Source organism: Chrysochloris asiatica, unplaced genomic scaffold (assembly GCF_000296735.1).
Source record: "Chrysochloris asiatica unplaced genomic scaffold, ChrAsi1.0 scaffold00114, whole genome shotgun sequence".
Lineage (NCBI taxonomy): Eukaryota > Metazoa > Chordata > Mammalia > Afrosoricida > Chrysochloridae > Chrysochloris > Chrysochloris asiatica.
Genome location: NW_006408632.1, coordinates 10,159,293 through 10,161,062, shown reverse-complemented (window position 1 = coordinate 10,161,062; position 1,770 = coordinate 10,159,293). Strand labels below are relative to the sequence as shown.

The window sequence follows — 1,770 nt, the reverse complement described above, 5'->3', positions numbered from 1 at the left end:
GGCTGTAGTGGTGGCACCTCTGGGGCTGCATTAACTGATTGCCATGGCTGGCTCCAGTGATGAGGCTCAGGGCCTGTGCTAAGGAGAGCCCAGGAGATGCAGCGAGTTCAAGTCCTGAAAGTCTCAAGGCAGACACATCCTGAGGCCCTCGGTACGCCCAAGTCCTACTGTGCTCTCTTACCAGGGAGGACGGATTCTTGTACCTCCGTCAGTGGGCCACAGGGCTCCAGAACTGCTTTCACTCTCCACATGCCACAGGGGCTTAGGCCCCACTGTTCTTACATTGTTCAAACACAGTTCCCCTGCCTGAAAACCCGGTCTGATGGGCAGGAAGAAAATTTGAGCACCCCTCAATGTGCTGACTTTAAAGTTACACTGAGTTATTATCTTGTGGAGTCTCTGGGTGGTACAAATGCTTAACACACTTAGCTGTTAACTGAAAAGTGGGAGGCTTGTGTTCACCCAGAAGTGCCTCAGAAGAAAGACCTGGCAGTCTACTTCCCCAAAATCAGATAGTGAGAACGCTATGGACCATAATATACATAAGGTCACAATGTGTCAGAATCGACTTAATGGCAACTAGTTTGGCCTCATCTTTTATGCAAACCTGGAGGATGTGCCTCTTTGCTGGTGAGTGTATTTCCAGGAACCCAGAAACAGCTGTAAACATCCACTGAAAATCAGAACATGGAATGTATGAAGTATGAATCTGGGGAAATTGGAAGTTGTCAAAAACAAAATGGAACGCATCAACATTGATATCTTAGGCATTAGTGAACTGAAATGGACTGGTATTGGCCATTTTGAATCTGACAACCACATGGTTTACTATGCCAGAAATGACAACTTGAAGAGCAATGGTGTTGCATTCATTATCAAAAAGAACATACTCACAGTCGGATCCCAGCAGCAGCTGCAGCGGCTCTCCTCTTCTCTGGCTATCTTTGCCTTACTCCTTTCGCTTCTGGAAACATGGCCTGTGGTATGGCTGTCTCTGATGGTGTCATCAAGGTGTTCAATGACATGAAGGTGCACAAATCATCAACGCCAGAGGAGGTGAAGAAGCTCAAGAAGGCAGTGCTCTTCTGCTTGAGCGAAGATAAGGAGAACATCATCCTAGAAGAGGGCAAGGAGATCCTGGTTGGTGATGTGGGCCAGATTGTCGATGACCCCTATGCCACCTTTGTCAAGATGCTGCCAGACAAGGACTGCTGCTATGCCCTCTATGATGCAACTTATGAGACCAAGGAGAGCAAGAAGGAGGATCTGGTTTTTATCTTCTGGGCCCCCGAGTCTGCACCCCTTAAGAGCAAAATGATCTATGCTAGCTCCAAGGATGTCATCAAAAAGAAGCTGACAGGGATCAAGCATGAATTACAAGCAAACTGCTACAAGGAGGTCAAGGACCACTGTACCCTGGCCGAGAAGCTGGGGGGCAGCATTGTTATCTCCCTGGAGGGCAAGCCCTTGTGAGCCCTTTCCAGCCCCCTGCCTGGAGCATCTGGCAGCCCCAGATCTGCCTGTCAGGGGCTGCAGACTGCCCCCTTCCTGCCAGACTGGAGAGGCTGGGGGGATCCCAGCAGGGGGAGGACAATCCCTTCACTCCATTTGCCAAACAGCCCCCACCCCCTAGACCTTCCTCCTCCCTCCACCCCTGATGGTTCTGGCCTTCCCAAACTGCTTTTGATCTTCTGATTCCTTTTGGGTTGAAACAGACCAAGTCCCCCCCAGGCACCTCAGTTTGGGAGGGACCTGTATTTTTTTTAACAA

At 49.8% G+C, this 1,770-nt stretch overlaps 1 pseudogene; it reads left to right on the top strand.

Moving 5' to 3' along the window:
* Positions 1-972: 972 nt before the first annotated feature.
* On the top strand, positions 973-1,473 carry LOC102824485 (annotated as a pseudogene).
* The last annotated feature ends 297 nt before the right edge of the window (positions 1,474-1,770 follow it).